Source organism: Phyllopteryx taeniolatus, chromosome 6 (assembly GCF_024500385.1).
Source record: "Phyllopteryx taeniolatus isolate TA_2022b chromosome 6, UOR_Ptae_1.2, whole genome shotgun sequence".
NCBI classification, from domain to species: Eukaryota; Metazoa; Chordata; class Actinopteri; order Syngnathiformes; family Syngnathidae; genus Phyllopteryx; species Phyllopteryx taeniolatus.
In genome coordinates this window covers 16,791,159-16,809,400 of record NC_084507.1, presented here as the reverse complement: position 1 = coordinate 16,809,400, position 18,242 = coordinate 16,791,159, and the positions used below count along the sequence as shown (strand labels likewise).

Below are 18,242 nucleotides of genomic sequence, written 5' to 3'. Positions count from 1 at the left end.
AAGGGCACCGTGACTTCAAGGAGTGTATGCAGTTTAAAGTGACGAGTAGTGCGATAATCTGGGACAATGTCGATTGTGCAAATGTTGCAGATACTCCTCAATCAGTGCGCAAGTGGGGCAGATGCTACTCTGGCATGAAGAAGAATCGCCTTTTTATTGTCATGAACATGCATTTATGCACACGAAATTTGTTCTCTGCATTTTACTCATCACAGTGAACACGTACACATGTTAGTGGAACAAACTGGAGCAGGGGGCATTTCGGGGTATAAGTGCCTTGCTCAACGACACCACAGCCATGAGTCCGGGGGATGTTGGCGGATGGTCCAGTCGGGGTCTTGAACCTAGGTCCCCCACGCTGGCAGGCGATGATCTTAACCATTGGGCCACGGCTGCCCACTGAGTGGCCAGTATTGGTCAACAACAGAAATGCAAAATAGTGCAGCGTGGCGAGTAATACAGTGAGTGGACAAGTATGTACAATTGCTCCGACAGAAATGTGACAACAAACTCGAGACGACAAAAAAAAAAAAAAATTGCGGGAAAGTAAACAATCATGATTTATTGGGGTCTGCGAGCAGGAACATTTCTCGACACGTCCAAACTCATTCCATAACTAAATGTGTATCTCCTTTGTGATTAATTTTCCCTTCCCAAACGTGTTACTCTGCAATACTGGATCAGAGGTAATATCATTGAAAGTAGAAAAACAATGATGGAATGCACTGACTAAACATCCAATCACATTCCTGTGATGGCATTACCTAGCGATTATATTTGCATGGCTAACTGGCATTTACTATGATATACGATATGATTTTTTTGACTTGAGTTCGTTGTCACATTTCTGTGGGACCAATTATGTATGACTCGTGCACTCACTGTAGTTGTCTCGCCATGCTGCAATATTTGCATATACTGGCCACTCATGCCAGAGTAGCATCTGCTCCATTTGCACACTGATTGAGGAGTATCTGTAACATTTGCACAACCAACATTGTCCCAGATTATCGCACTACTCGTCACTTTAAACCGCATACAATCCTTGAAGTCTCAGCGCCCTTTGCACAATGGTCATTGCACCGGACTATTGCAATATTAGTCATTCGAACTGCTCTAAGTGCTAGAGGACTCTGCATCTTTTTGCACAATTGTTTTTTGTCAATGTCTTTATGTCTCCAAAGTGTTCTGTAAATTGACTGTCTGTTGTACTAGAGCGGCTCCAACTACCGGAGACAAATTCCTTGTGTGTTTTGGACATACTTGGCAAATAAAGATGATTGATTCTGATACTGTGTCTCATTAACCAGTATTTCCTTGCTTACTTTGAATAAGGCACTTTACTTTTTGATTCAAGCAGAACTATATCAAGAAAAGGCATCGTGGTTAAAAAATTCTTACTGTAACAGTTTACGTGCAGTAATAAAGCGCTTTTATTTCTGTGTGTGTGAAATGTGCATTACTTTGACCATTATAATTTTACAGTAAAGTAACTTACTGTAATGCCCTCGTATATGAGAAAGGAGAGCCGCAGACGTTCAGTAAATGCCGGGAGTATAGTGATCTCTAGTGGGCGGCGCCTTTGTCTCCAAAGCTTGAGTTTGAAATGACCATAAACTTTTGGGGTCGTTCACAGCTCGTGAAGGAAAAAGATCCTTGAAGTGACATTTTGCTTACACAGCCGAAAGCCAGGGCAAGCCGAAAGTACTACAAACTCAACTAAGTCTGCAAAGCTGCACAGACCACAGTATGGCCAAATACGTCGCTGATTGGCATCGTCAGAGTTCAAACAGTGACAAGTTAGCAAATGTGATGGGTAATTTAAATGACTTCCCTTCAAATTTAAGTCTGAGTGTGAATTATTTTGTGACAAGCAAACCAGTGCACCACTGGTTGCATTTGACGAGGACTTGGTGCAAAAACACGTGCCCGCACTTCCCTGCTCTCCTATATTGCGGATTTGCACCTATTGCGGGTAGGTCTGGGCAGTATGCCCGCGATAACCAGGGGTTTACTGTTTCATTATTGGGTGAAAGTTTGTCCTTTTGAAGTTGTTTATGGCTCACAAGTGTACAGTGAAAATTGTATCAGTGTTCCAATGTGAAGCCAAGGTGGGGAAAATAGCTCATAACACGCACCACACCATAGGATAATGGCTCAGGTATTGCGAGACGTCTGATAATCAGGCCTTTGTTGACTTTGATCGGAAAGGGAGGGGAAAAAAACGCTTAAATTTGGCCCGCTTATATGTTTGTACCTTGCTCCTTCTGTTCATCTTTATATTCCCCTTCTGTGCTTGATAAATCATTCTGGCCCTCTTGTCCCCCAAATCTCTCCTCTCCATTGACGTTGGTCAGTCTCACTGCTCCTCGGGAGGTTTTTTTTCTCTGGGCCATTCCTGTTGAGTTACATGCTTCTGCTCTGCCACTCGCTCCCAAGCAGGTGCCGGCAAGACGGTGCAAATTGAATTCGGGGAATTCTGTTCCAAACTCCAACCGAGGTCATCCACAAACGCTGACATGACACTGATGTGTTAATGTGAGCACATATTTGCTCATGCCTCATTAGTAGTTTTAACACTGAAGGTTTTCTTATTATCGGGTAGAAGCGAAGGTGACTGCCACTACACCGTTGAATTAATCGTTGCCCATCCATCCATCCATTTTCTTCCACTTACCCGAGGTCGGGTCGCGGGGGCAGAAGCTTTAGCAGGGGTGCCCGGACATCCCTCTCCCCAGCCACTTCATCCAACTCTTCCAGGGGGATCCCGAGGTGACCAGCCAGGAGACATAGTCTCTCCAGCGTGTCATGGGTCGTCCCCGGGGTCTCCTCCCATTGGGACATGCCCGGAACAACTCACCAGGGAGGCGTCCTGGAGGCATCCTAATCAGATGCCCGAGGCACCTCATCTGGTTCCTCTCAATGTGGAGGAGCAGCAGCTCTACTCTGAGCTCCTCTTGGATGACCGAGCTCCTCACCGCCGATTGTGAAGCAGTTGGGATGAAAATCAGCACCTCCAAATCTGAGACCATGGTCCTCAGTCAGAAAAGGGTGGAGTGCCCTCGGGGATAAGATATTGCCCCAAGTGGAGGTGTTCAAGTATCTTGGGGTCTTGTTCACAAGTGAAGGAGCAATGGAACGGAAGCTGGACCGGCAGATCGGTGCAGCGTCTGCAGTGAACTTTATCGGTCCGTTGTGGTAAAAAAAGGATCACAGCCGAAAGGCGAAGCTCTCAATTTACCGGTCGATCTATGTTCCTACCCTCACCTATGGTCATGAGCTGTGGGTTGTGACCGAAAGAACAAGATCCCGGATACAAGCGGCCAAAGTTAGTTTTCTCCCCAGGGTGTCCGGGCTGTCCCTTAAAGATAGGCTGACAAACTCGGTCATCCGGGAGAGGCTCAGAGTAGAGCTGCTGCTCCTAAGCATTGACAGGAGCCTTATGAGTTGGCTCGGGCATCAGATTAGGATGCCTCCAGGACGCCTCCCTGGTGAGTTGTTCCGGGTATGTCCCACCGGGAGGAGACCTCTGGGACGACCCAGGACATCCTGGAGTGACTATGTCTCCCGGCTGGCATGGGAATGCCTCAGGATTCCCCCGGCAGAGCTGGATGAAGAGGCTGGGGAGAAGGAAGTATGGGCTTCCCTGCTAAAGCTACTACACCTGCAACCTGTCCTCAGATAAGCAGAAGAAAATGGATGGATGGATAGATTATAAGAAGAATAAAAGTCCTAATATTTCCATAAACGTCAGAATTTAGCGAAACTAAGGTTTTTGTATTACAAGAATGTTAACATTTCACGACAAAGCTGAAATGTTGCGCGAAAAGACTAACGTTCCTCCTTTTAGAAAAAGTAATCCTTTAACAAGAATTAGGTCTCCATTGCAACAAAATGTTGGGATTTTATTACAATAAAGCTGAAATGTTAACAGACTCAAGAATCACGTTGCTTAACTTTCTCCATTACGAAATAAGTCATAATACGAAAAGTCTCTAGAGCACTCGGCTAAAATTACAATTTTACAAGAGTGAATGAGTAAGTCGTGTGATAAGAGTTTGTCCAAAATAAAATAGAATTTCATGAGAATAGTATTTACTATACAAGAAAGTTGCACTTTCATTATTTTATGTTAATAAAGTTGTAGTATTACGAGACTTAATTAATAGTAGTCATTTTGCTTGAATAAAGCTTTTGATGATGTCAAGTTACTCATCAGTATGACAAACAATGAAAAGGTTGTGCAATTACCCACTTAATACCGTATATGGCACCTCTCTAAAGAGAGGACTACATTTGTGAGAATTTGCATATTGGACTTTGTTCTCGCTATATTACAACTCTTACGATTTTGTTCTTGCAACTTAGAGTAATGACCAACTTCTTGTATGTGGTTTCCCTTTTCAGAATGTCTCTAAAACTCAGACCTCTGTCAAGGCATTGTTCACTGAGAGATTAAGGGCATCCCCCATTTTTAAGGAAATGGAGCCAGCATTTTTTCACTAGATCAACACCACAAATGATTGGCTTCTTCCTCAGCTAGTGTACTCCTGTTCACTAACAAATACTGTCAACAGCATAACCCTTTTTTGGCCCAGGTAAAACTGTTGTTATGGTGACTAGCATAGAAATGTCTGCACCGCATTGTATAACACCTGATATGGGATCGTTTCCAAACGGCGCGATTAAATTAATGAAGCCTTCACCGTGCGAGGCATGTAAAAATGAAAGCGTAGAAGCGGGAGGGCTAGTATTGAGCGCTTGGCTGTGCTTTTATTGACTGCCTGTGTCTGCAGAAATCCAGGCGCCACTCCCCTCATTCCTGCTGGATTAAACAAAAAAAGTGAGAGGGAATGTGAAGTGTGGAGGCTATCGCTCTGCATGCTGGAACTTGATTTGTGTGCGAGAACCAAAACACTTCCAAACTTGTCTACCCACACACACACACTGTTGTGTTGGATTTTAGACTCTGCTAAAACAGCAGCTTTAGCCTTTATGTCAGTCATTCCCAAACTGTGTGTCGTGAGGGGATCATCAGGCGTGTCCCGGGATGTTATCCAATTTCACTCATTTGGTCTGAAAATCTATCTTTGTTCATCTATCCATGGCAGCGACCTATAGTGATACGGAGAACAATTGTCTTCCACCTGATGGTAGAAGGTACATGATTAACCTGTTTATCAGCTTTAGTGGTGTGCTGTAATATTTTTTTCCTAATGTAAAACATGTCCCTTCGGTCAATAAAGTTTGGACACTTTGCAACCATCTACTTTTCTCATTTTCTATTTAGTTGTAGTTTCTTGGCTCAGTAACCAACATGTTGGGTATAAAAGACCAAAGCTGCATGGTCTGTACACTTTGGAAGAAGATTACATTTTATGTTTTTATTGTTTTCAGACATTGTTCAAGTTTTAAAGGTGCCGTATATTACCAGACCAACTTTTTGTAGCATTTGGGATGTAATATTAGCTCTATGGTGCAAACGTGAAATATGAATTAAAATCGTCCACACGTTCCTGAGTTCCAAAGTTGTTTTTTTTTGCCGAGAGGCTTGAAATCGGCTCATTTGAATTTCCCGAGCTTATCTACATCGCTCATGAAGATCTCCGCCTGCCTCTCCGCTCCTTAGCCAGCGCTGTCAAATAACAAACACGTGTGCTCTCACAAGTGGTTCTTCTACACGGTGGCACCCAATCAGAGGAAATGAAGCGGTCTCAGCCAAATATGGACAAAGTGGATACAAAACTGGGTCAAACAGTAGCTGTCAGAGGGACCTTTTTGTGGACACTAGTATGACAAAACCATTGTGTTTTTTTAAATGGAATTGACACTTTTATCCTAAGTCCATGTTAGAGAGTCACTCTATGGAGGTTGACAAATGTAATTTGATGGCTTGTAGATGAATTCTTGCCTCCACGAGCGAAAATACAAATGATGGCTCACTGGGTCTCACTTTTCTTTTCAGACTATGAGCTGCTTGAGAACAACAGCCGCTTGCTTTGTCTCAACACCCTAGCTCTGCCCCAGTCGTCATGGTAATGAAAGCAATAGTTGCTGTTGTACCTGAGGCCTTTTCTTACTTTTTATTACAACCTGCGTTTTAACTTGAGGAAAAGAATGCGTAATGTGTCACCGTTTAATAAAATTTATCATGTGTAGCTTCCAGTGTAGATCACATCTCATAAATCCACTACAGTGCTCTACATTATACTATGCAACATACCAGAAAAGCCTCTCTTGGAGATTAAAGGATTAGATTTTTGTGAGTGTTGAAATTGAAATTGCTTTCCATGTAATTTGGAGGCTGTAATTTGATGCACGATTGCTCGAATGATTATATACATAAAAAAAAAAATTGTCTTTAAATCTAGTTTATGATCTATGACCCCGAATAGAGTGAAAACATCAGGGGAATTGTTCATTTATATATTTATAGGATAGGATTACGCAAAACAACGCACTAACGATTTGCGCCAAACTTTGTTGGGGGATGTCGTGGTTACAGGAAATATTTTCAGCTTTTAGACAGGCTGGAATTTCAAACCCAGAGTGTAAATGGTAGATTCCCATCCGTCTAGTCCTGTCTTCCATCCAACAAAAAAACCGAAAGTTTTTCCCCCCCCCACATTTGTTTGAAGAATTAAGGCAGTTTTGAACTAAAAACAGAGGAAAAAAATGATGATTTCCTAGTTCCTTTTAATGTTGTCATTTTGGGGAGTAACAACACAAAAGCTCCCATCTAAACACTGAAAAATGTCAATTAGCTTTTAAAATGGCAATAGACATGTTGCATGTGTGCTGCTCAATATAATGAGCTTTACTGTGATCACTAAATTCTGTCATTTTCCACAGCTCTAGGTGAATTATTGACAGTGTATGTGAATTATTGACAGACTGTATTTCTGCCTTTTCTTAGTGCCCCATACCCCGGACTAATTAGTGGTTCGTTCCTGTCATCTTACATCAGTGAACCAGGATGTGGCCTGTTAACATACAAACAAACTTACAGTAACCCGCTCCTTAACCTCGGCAGAGATTCAAGTTTTAACTTAAACTGCTTGTGTGAGTTATGGATTGTATCCTATGCCAAGGATCTCATGAACACCAAGTTATATGACTTTATGTGATATTTTTTATGGACGGGAGTCATAAAGGAAAATGTGCTCTTGGCCTCCAGCTTGCGGCGATGTTTTCTTTCACCTTGTACCGAATGTGACTGCCGGTGATGAAGCCATTCTTGGTCTGGCAGCCCGAGCTGTGGTCATCAGTCACCATTTGCCCCCACCACGCCTCCCGCCTCGCATTGACGGGCCGAATGGAGCTACAAGTCCTCATTGATTGCAGCTTTGTTGCGTGTTGCACCGATACACTCCCGCTTATTGCCTTCATTTTTCCCCGAGTTAGACTCGTAGATCTCTGCCACTAAAGCCCGTTTGAAATTGTACAATTCTTAAACTACTTGTGTGCTCAGAGTTGGGCATGCTTTTTTTGTGTGTAAGCAGAGCAGAGCTCCCTTAATGAGTCACTTCGTGCTCAACACTACTTATTCCAGGAAATGTTCCCCTACGCATGCTTTCTTCCACCTTGCATCATCCCTGATTCACCTCCTTTGTATGGTCATTTTGCTTTTCTTTCTTCTTTGAGGTGAAGTGTTTCCTCAGTTTCATTTTCTTGTTTCCCAGTTGAGAATGGATGGATGGAAGTGACTCATGATTCCTTCATCCACCAGCCCCCCCCAACACACACACACACACACACACGCACAAGTCATGGTAGCGCTACATACCACTGCTGTGACTTAAACTTCCTTGTATAGAAGAATAGTATGACACACAAGTGTAGAATTTGATGACCACTAACGGCAAGTTTGCTCACTCAGCTTTACTTTGCATCCCGTATTAAGACTGAGAATAGCATCTCAATGGCAAGCCTGAATCAGCTACTTTAGTGGGCTGTAATATTGGTGGACCATCCTGGACACCTTTACATTAAGTTGACATTAGCCCGTGTGCTCACATTACTGTCCAGAGTTTTGTGTATCTCCAATCATTCTAACCCGGCCTTCAATTTTTGACTGTATCAGGCAAATATTTATAAATCATGTTCTGAAGGCTAGCAAGTGCTAGCATTGCAGTTAAGTTGTGTGCTTCATTCAGACAATGTTTACTTCAAGGTATGGTATAACCTTCAATTTTAAAATGTTTAAATGCTAATTTAATCACGACTACATTACTTACTTACGCCTCTTGCATCCCTCATCTTCTCAAGTTGTTAGCGCTAGCGTAAGTGGTAATGTAACTGTTTTAACTGTTTACTTCAGTTATCATAACTTATATAGCCTTCAAAGTTTGACTTTAACTGGCAAATTTAAGTATTCAAATGTACATTTAGTTTGATAGCTCTTGTTTGTACTACAGAATCTCACATCCCTCATGTTCTGGACTTGTTTTAGCACTAGCGTCAGTGCTAACCTTCCTATTCTGTTTTTTTTAAACGCTGCTTTTCTAATGTTTATTTGCAGTTATTATAATGCTGGTTGCCTTCAAAATTCAACTGTATCCAGCAAATTTAAGTATTCTAACACAGATTTAAAAGGCTAGTTGTTGGTTGTGCTTTAGCGTCTCACGTAAGTATTTAAGTATTTTAACACAGAGTCAGAGTTTTAGATGATTAACATCTTGCATCGCTAATGTTCAAAGCCGGATTAGTGCTAGTTTAAGTGCTAATGTTTAGTTGTAGACATGTTGTTATAATGCAGACTTCCTTATTATATTTGTATCAGCAAAAATTTTTATTTCTGCCCAATGAATTGACTGGTTATTTGTACTTGTATTGTAGAGTTACGTGTTATTCGGACGTTTATTCTAAGGCTTTGCAGATGAACTGCTGACGAGTTGGTTAGCGTAAGAGAAAGCTAAAAAGAAACCTAAATATTCCTGACTGCTTTTAAAGTACACAATAACCATTAATATTTCAAGAAACACAGTGGCCAGACTTGCATGGTCACTTAATGGTGCGCCAAACTCTATACGTAATGGCGAGCAACGTGTTGGAATATGAGGAGGAGGAGGATTTCAACTTATAGGAGCACTCAACTGAACTTGGCATCGTCAAACCGTACATGTTTGAGCTGATCAGGAGGTCGGAACCTGACAGTGACAACGACGAGTAGCCAAGTAGCAGCTGTACAACAGAAAAAGAGACCATAATTTACTTGCGCCAGCATTCTCACTTGTCAATAGAAATATAGTCATGAATAAGATATAACAGGCATGCTCATGGGGTCAGAGAGTTGGGGGTGGGGGGTGTCTTTTTATAAAGTCATGGCTAGAAATAATGGCACGTATGCCTTTTTCACTTGGAAAGCCAAAGAAACTCTTGCCACTGCCTGAACCATTTGTACAACCCCAATTCCAATAAAGTTGGGAACATAAATAAAAACAGAATACAATGATTTGCAAATCATGTTCAACCTATATTTAATTGAATACACTACAAAGATAAGATATTTAATGTTCAAACTGATTAACTTTATTGTTTTTAGCAAATAATCATTAACTTAGAATTTTATGGCTGCAACACGTTCCAAAACAGATGGGACAGAGTCATGTTTACCACTGTGTTACATCACCTTTTCTTTTAACAACATTCAATAAATGTTTTGCGAACTGAGGACACTAATTGTTGAAGCTTTGTAGGCGGAATTCTTTCCCATTTTTGCTTGATGTGCAGCTTCAGCTGTTCAACAGTCCGGGGTCTCTGTTGTTGTATTTTACGCTCCATAATGCGCCGCACATTTTCAATGGGAGACAGGTCTGGACTGCAGGCAGGGCAGACTAGTATCCGCACTCTTTTACTACGTAACCACGCTGTTGTAACACGTGCAGAATGTGGTTTGGCATTGTCTTGCTGAAATAAGCAGGGCGTCCATGAAAAAGAGCATATGTTTCTCCAAAACCTGTTTTTGGTACCTTCACAGATGTGTAAGTTACCCATGCCATTGGCCCTAACACAGCCCCATACCATCACACATGCTGGCTTTTGAACTTTGCATTCATAACAGTCCGGATGGTTCTTTTCCTCTTTTGCCCGGAAGACACGACGTCCACAATTTCCAAAAACAATTTGAAATGTGGACTCGTCGGACCACAGAACACTTTTCCACTTTTCATCAGTCCATCTTAGATGAGCTCGGGCCCAGAGAAGCCGGTGGCATTTCTGGGTGTTGTTGATAAATGGCTTTTGCTTTGCATAGTAGAGTTTCAAGTTGCACTTAAGGATGTGGCGCCGAACTGTATTTACTGACATTGGTTTTCTGAAGTGTTCCTGATCCCATGTGGTTATATCCTTCACACATTGATGTCGGTTTTTGATGCAGTGCCGCCTGAGGGATCGAAGGTCACGGGCATTCAATGTTGGATTTCGGCCTTGCCGCTTACATGCAGTAATTTCTCCAGATTCTCTGAACCTTTTGATGATGATATGGACCGTAGATGATGAAATCCCTAAATTCCTTGGAATTGTATGTTGAGGAATATTGTTCTTAAACTGTTTGACTATTTTTCTCACGCACTTGTTCAAAAATCCCATCTTTGCTTGTGAATGACTGAGCAATTCAGGGAAGCTCTTTTTATACCCAATCATGGCACCCACCTGTTCCCAATTAGCCTGTTCACCTGTGGGATGTTCCAAACAGGTGTTTGATGAGCATTCCTCAACTTTCTCAGTCTTTTTTGCCACCTGTCCCAGCTTTTTTGGAACGTGTTGCAGCCATAAAATTCTAAGTTAATGATTAGTTTATCAGTTTGATTAGTTTATCAGTTTGAGCATTACATATCTTGTGTTTGTAGTGTATTCAATTAAATATAGGTTGAACATGATTTGCGAATCATTGTATTCTGTTTTTATTTATGATTAACACAACGTCCCAACTTCATTGGAATTGGGGTTCTAGAATTTTAGAATCATCTTTTATTGTCATGAACATGCATGCATGCACACGAAATTTGTTCTCTGCATTTAACCCATCACAGTGAACACATACACATGTTAGTGGAACACACTGGAGCAGGGGGCAGCTGAAGCGCCCGGGGAGCATTTCGGGGTATCAGTGTCTTGCTCAAGGACACCACAGCCGTGAGTCCGGGGGATGTTGGCGGATGGTCCAGTCGGGGTTTTGAACCTAGGTCCCCCACGGTGGCAGGCGATGATCTTAACCATTGGGCCACGGCTGCCCAAATGCCACACAATAAACCATCGTGACATCGTTGAATCATACGACAACAAATATACATGGACGGGAACAACAGTATAGAACAATAGCACACAACGCCGAATGAACAGGCTGTTTGGCTAGTGTTACATCATAGCGCCGGATCAAGCCGAAGACCAGAAGGCGCAAGATGCAAAAAGCAGAAGGCACATTCTATTTCATATTTATCGCTTTAATTGCTGTATATAATCACTTCGAAATGGCAGAAAATGTTTAACATCTTTGTCCTCTGACCTTTAAAAATGTCCTTGCCAACGGACTCACACTTTCCTCACGTTGTCTGTGAGTCACATGGCGACAAAAACTCTGTTTTCAGGAAAACACACAAAATGACCTTGTGCCAGATTGCCTCCCCCTCCTCATCCTCCAAAATGCTACGAGGAATGGAGGAGTAATTCACACTTCCTTCCCTTTAGCACTCTTTCGGTACACACTGACCAGCTACATTGTGCCGAAGGGAAGTCCAAAACAAAGCGCTTACTACTCCTGATGTCCCCTGTGGCCATTAGTCACATCGAACAGAGGCCGCTTGATGCGGAAGCTAGCCTCTATTGGAGACTTAACACCTTAAACACGGTACTGTACACACGTTTTGACGATTGGGCCACATTTGAGCATTTTCTATCCTTAGCAATGAAAGTCAGCAACTACCCGATTATCAGATGTCTCTAAAAAATTAACCTGTGTGGCATGTGTTAAGAGGGATTTTGTTTTTTATTTAAAATGTTATTTGTTTTTTTTACTCCCTGAACTGCTTGTAACACAGTCAGAGCTGAAAATTACAAATGTCAAACCTATTCAATATTTATGATTCAAAATCCTTACGTGTGTGGTCTGAAAACAACAAAATACAAAAACTATAGCCAGTTTGGAAGCAACCTGAAGCTTGCGCTGTTAACTGACACAAACAAAGAGAGGAGTAATTGGTTATGTTGAGTGTTTGTATAGGGTATCACAAGTCCTTCACCAAAATAAACAGAAGTAGAATACTTTGCCACCACAGTGTAGTTCCCCAGACAAGTTAACAGATAACCTAGCTTCTTCCATTTTTTTCTTCCACTATTACGCTTTCTTATTTTTTGTATTTTCTATGAGTTTGGATTCATTCTCACCGATGAGTCTTGGTACTACGACAGACAGCATTCTGTATGTGGTGTGCTGTGTTAGTAACCTCCGGTATACTGCACACTATAAGAGCACACAAATGTTTTTTTTTTTTCTTTTTCGTAGTACTGTGTGGTCTCCGAAACAAGACAGGGTGAGTTTAGACAATCTCTTGTTCACTTTCATTTGTGTTGTTAATTTTGATAAAGATGGAAACTGGACTGGGTACTGGAAGAGAGCCTAGTTTGCGTCCCCAACACGGCCTAGGTGCCCTTAGCAAAGAAAGCTCTGAAATTGGGCGTTCTACATTGAGCTCAAATTTGTATTAATAGCAGATGATGTTGACTTTTTTTTAGTCTTGGAATGGCTGACATGGAATCTGTGTTATTGGATACATTTCTTGTGTAAATGTGGTACAGATGTGCGTTTATAAAGAAAGCACTGTGACTCCTTTTCAAAGGTGTGCCTTTACCTTGCTTGTTTTACGACCGCATACCATACATAGCCGTTTGTAAATCATAAACAAAAACGGCAGACACGTTAAACATGAATTTGTGTCAAGCATGCATGCCAGTTTGTACTGCCTTTTGTTTTGGGGAAAATCTTTACTCCAACCAACATTTGACAGCTGGATGCTGTGAAACATCTTTCAAAGAGTCTGTGGTTGAAAACTAGCAGAAGCTCCTACAGCGAGCACACATGGAGACTGTCAGCACAGCCTTCAGAAGCTTTCTACTTAATAGCCCTGTACACAAATGATCCACTACACTTTCCACACAGGTTAATGGGAGTTTAAGTATAAAAATTGGTGCCTGGCCTGTAACACTAGATTTCTCAACAGTGAATCCATATTTCATTTAACTCGTCCTGCAGTTGATGTGGTAACAAGGGAACTGAAATTGTGAAACGGATGTGATCAATTGAAAAGTACAATTTTTATTTACCCGAACAAGAAGTCCTAGCCTTTGAATCCGATATGGTGCTTTCACACTAGCACCCGGACCACAGTTCGTTTTCCCCTTCGGTTCAGTTCATTTGGTTGGGTCTGAATACAAAAGTAGAACATTGGCATGAACCAAACCAACTATGGTTCAACCTGGATCTGATTCACCAGGCAAATGAAGCCTGAATGACACATGGGGAAATCAGATGAACCTGTTTTGTGTTTATCTATAAAACACTCATTGGTAAGACCCCCACCCGATCTCTGCTCTCTGCTCACCATGTATACCGCCACCGGCACTCTCCCTTCCAGTAGTTTATTAACCTCTTCATTCCAAAAGTCCGCCCTACTTTTGGTCGATGATCTTTCAGATTTTCTGCCCCACTACTGGAACACTCTGCAACAAATATTCAAACTCACCTCTTTCATCCTATCATCATATTTAAAAAGTTAGTGAGGAATATTGTTTACAATCGCCGCACCTGTTTTAATTTTATTTTTTACTTTTCACACACCACGTGCTATGATGAATTACCGGATTCATCTTCAAATTGTATATGGTTAGCATTTCTGATAGCAGCACGTCATTTTTTTCCAATGTGTGAATTCGCTTAAGACGTCCCTGTAAAGTACACTCGATTGTTTGCTTTTGTACTGCAGGCAGGTATATTTACAGATAAGTTAAGATCAAAATTGTGCTCAATGTTATGCTACTACTAGTACTGTCCAACTGTTTACAATAGGACATTAAGAAAAAGTGCCACATGACCAAAATTCCCCTGAGTGACTGATGTTGAAAACTGCAATTAGTGTATCCATTTTAGACCAAACATCTATACTACTACTGTTTGGTCCTCATATTGAATTAATCTTTGGTTCCAAGTCGGTGTCACTCCAGAAAAGACGCCTGCCAGTGCTGGTGCCACTCATCTAATTATAGAAAATCCTTAATGATGCAATGATGCAAACTAATAAAAGGCTCATGCTCTCCTCAGTTTTTGCATTTCCAAGCAGTGTGAGCAGCTGCTCACATGTGAATTCATTAGAGCAGCTCCTGGATTAGCCAAGACAAAACTTCAGAGCATAGTGGTCCTTTCTCCCGGCAGTCTGAGCGCTAACCACAGCTGTTCAGCACCACTTGACTTCGCCAACAAAACATGGTCTCGGATGGCTGCCGACACTTTTATTCCTGCTCGCCAAAACATTTGTCTGGCTATTTTCCCCCTCTATTTTACTCAGTGTGTGTAATGTCAACCAGTGCTGGTATACTTTGAGGAAAAACATAGCCGCTGCCTATTGACACCTGGTCAGTGGATATTCTCAGCTTTTACTACGTCACGTTAAAGCCCACCTGAAATCGGACGTAATACTTCTAAAACGGTCTCGTCATGTCCCGGGATCACATGCATGGACTGTACCTACAGTACCTTCGCAGGAGTGCCTCAGGACAGCTGCACTGACTATGACTGCCTGTATGCCCTCTTGCTGGCCCTTTGGCATCCATGCTTTCATTCTTTCCAAAGCCATAAGTCACCAGACAGCCTACAAAGTCGTCATCACACCTATTGTTTGACCATGTGCACACTTCCATTTCATTGTTTTTGGATAAGAATGTATGTAATCTCGCGTATCAATCTGATGAGAATTGGTAAATGGACACCATAGTACAAATTTCTCACAGTCCACATTAATAGAATCTTCAGCTGGACCACTCTACTTTCCCCCTTCTATTACCCCTTTTCTACTAGAAAACCAGGTATCAGAAGTAGGCTTTAAACGATCAGGATTTTTGGGGCCGATCACCGATTAGAGAGTTAAAAATAAAAAAAACAATAACCGATCACCGATCCGATCACGAGATGGAGGAATGTGTCTATTTAAATGACCTGTTCATTTACTGAATATACTTGTGTACTTAATTGCTCAAAAAAATACATTTACAATAAATGTATCTTTGTTCCTCTATTTATGCCAGTGAGGCATAGTGACAGACGGAACAAATGAATGGTCTTCTATTAGATGGCAGGAAGTAAATACAGTAATGTACCCACCTTTTGTGACATTTCTGTTTTGTTGGTGTGCCGTGAGATTTTTCAATTGTAAAATATGTGCCTTGGCTTCATAAAGGTTGGAAATCAATGCTCTAGTCAGATCATGCATTCTATTCAGTCAGGTCAAACCAACATTAAAACATAACAGAAATAATGGATGCTAACTTACTGTAATTAAATTATTTTATTGTAATTAAATTACTTCACCCACACCGAAACATTAGAGCCTGATTCGACAGAACGGTGGCACGTTTACGTACAACCGTTCGTGCTACCACTAGCTTGCTAGGCTACATAATGTTTTATGCCCTGCTTGCGAGCCGTATCGTATTAAAAGTACGTGAACATACCTCAAGCAAGCCTTAAACGAACGTCCTCTCCTACTGAAGACCGGTGACCACGCACGTTTTTCCCCATTTTATCCTTATAATACAGTCGGCACGATCCACTCTTGTTGTCGCCGCCACGGTAACGAGTGTATCCGATCGCATTTGAGTTGACAAGATAAAGCCCTGTGATTGTAAAAAAACGGGATGCGGTGGTATCGGAATACAAGATTTTTTTGCAGTAGTCTGACATAGAGCAAATTTGTCTTGTAGTCTGATCTAGGCATTATGTGTTGTCTGTCTCAGACATGTTGTCTGTTCCACACCGCCGACATGTTTTTATTTCTTTAAATAATATTGGCTGTCAGATATTTATAGTACTACGTCAAAAGACACGCAACAAGGCCTAAAAATAAACTAGCTTTTGGATTCAAATATACTGTGCACGATGGCGACGCAGAGTAAATGTCTTTTGTGGAGCCGATCAAATCGGCGAATTATGACATTAAAGCTGATCAGGCCGATAAAATCGGCGTAAAGGCTAATCAGAAGGTCCTTTTATTTACGATGCTTGTGATCAGAGGTAGGTAGTAAGGTGCTACATTAACCAATTACTTTTATTGATAACTTGTTCTTCTCGGAGTAGTTTTGAGTAGGTACTGTAGTTGTTACTTGTATTTCTATCTCCAGGTATTTATTATTGCTTGTGCAATCTATTTTCGTTTGTCAGAGACTTGTCACATGACCCTGTGTAACCAATTCTGTATAACTACTAGTGACGTTTGACTCAATTTGACCAATTAAATGGAGCCAGGCAGTTACAAGACTGCACACAGTCTCCACGCCACACCCCACACAGTAGCTCACCCACTACCCGATTCATGATAAGTGGCGTATAAAATGGATGGATGGACTACAAAAAAATAAAACAGCTATGTCATGCACTGTCATCTGTGTCTGCCTAAAATGTCTACATTTCAGCATACAAGAACTCATCTTAGAGCTTGAGAAACATACAGTACAAGAGGCTGGCTCAGCCTGCATTCTCAAAATATAATGCTCTGGACCTGTGGAATAAAACCAGCAGGTCAACCACAGCGCGTGAATGCAAATTTGCAGTTCGTCCAACCCAATCAGAACTGTTGGAGCTGGCTGTTCCTTGCTGTAGAGAGGGTCGTGCGAATTCAAAAGGAACAAGGAGGAAAAGCAATCCCCAATGTATGCAAATCACAGCACTGAAGCTTAAGATGTAACTTGGCAGAACTCAAATTGTTGTCAGATGGCCCCCAGAACTGAGTCAGATGTGCTAACCACCACGCCACCATGTCCAAGTTACTCCAAACAATTTGTCATGTCTTCCCCAGCACAAATAATCTCAGACATCCATGCTAAAATGCTATTCACTATGAATTAAGACCGTTTAAAGAATTAGACTAAGAATCATGTGGCGATTGGGTAACCATAAATCATGTTGGAGAGGCTGAAGTCTGTTTCCATATGTTCCCCGTTGACGCCTCCCTCCTCCTCCTCCTCCGGCCGCTACAGCTGTGTGTCAGCTGTCGGCCGGCCCGGTCGACTCGAGGAGATGAAGTTGAACCCTTAGAAGCTCTGCTGGGAAGAAAGACTGGCCTCTCTTTCGCTCCCAGCTGTCGTTCCCACTTCAAACTTCCACTTATTGACTTTCCCCCTCCCGTTGCGCCACCACTGGACTTCTTCCTAGCGCACGTTTCACGGTGAAAATATGCGAGCTGTCAGCTGTCATGTCAGTTTGGCAAAGTTGTGTCGGTATTGTCTGACAAAAAACCGTAAGTGAAACTGAACTGTGCTTTTGGATGGTTTGAAGCTTCCAAAGAGGCTCGTTGAAGTCACAGAATTTCAAACATTAGATGATCCGTTCAGTATGGATGGATTTAAAAAAATAAATAAATATAATCATTCTTCATGTTGTTTTTTAAATCTCTCCAGACCTAATTTGCTCAGTCTTATAACCACCCGTCGTTGAATAAGCGCTGTGAAAGCAAGTTTGTTTTCAGCAATTTGGTAAAACTATTGGTTTCTCAAGTGCCGAGGGGAAAACATCCTACTGAGAATAAATGTCGTACTAATTGTACCGTCCTCAGTAACCATTAGTGTTCATTCCTAGCAAAGCATCATTGTCATCCAGCAGGCCACTGTTGAGAGAGGAACAAATTAGCGCCTCAAAGTGGTATTTTAACATTCCTAGCTGTCATAAAATTATAAAGTTAGCCACTATGCGGGACAAAAGTAGGGATGCACTTAACATTTTCTCTTCTTTTTATTTTATATATATAACAGAACCATCTTGATTTGCCAAGTATGTCAAAAACAAATGTGTCTCCGGGAGTTGGAACAATTGACAGTGAATCATTTTGAGACATAAACACAAAGACACACACAGACATAACATATACACACTTGTTACAATTACTGTACATTTATAAACACACAGTTAATGTGTTATGGTTACATGGAAGTTTTAGGGTTTCTCGCCAGGGTTTGGGTTTCAAGTTAGTATTTCTTACTGG

At 41.7% G+C, this 18,242-nt stretch overlaps 1 protein-coding gene across 6 annotated transcripts in view; it reads left to right on the top strand.

Moving 5' to 3' along the window:
* The window catches only part of ddr1 (discoidin domain receptor tyrosine kinase 1), an 82,636-nt gene that overhangs the window by 12,899 nt on the left and 51,495 nt on the right, over positions 1–18,242 (top strand). The gene's annotated exons all lie outside the window — the stretch shown is intronic.